This window comes from Eimeria tenella, genomic scaffold (assembly GCF_000499545.2).
Source record: "Eimeria tenella Houghton genomic scaffold, Eth_scaff3183, whole genome shotgun sequence".
Classification (NCBI taxonomy): domain Eukaryota; phylum Apicomplexa; class Conoidasida; order Eucoccidiorida; family Eimeriidae; genus Eimeria; species Eimeria tenella.
Window position 1 is genome coordinate 1 of NW_013543036.1, and position 223 is coordinate 223.

A 223-nucleotide genomic window follows, 5' to 3' on the forward strand; every position below is an offset into this window, starting at 1 on the left:
CGCGCATGCAGCTGCATGCGCATTTGTTTTTAATTAATTAATTAATTTATTTATTGTTTATTTATTTATTTATTTATTTTATTTAAAATATTTAAATTAAATTAAAAAGGAAATATATTTAATTTTTATTTGCTGCCAAAGTAGACCCCGGCTGCTTCCTTCTAGCCTACAGAGTCATTACGGGCATGTAGAAACGCCTGCTGCTGCTGCTGCTGCTGCTGCT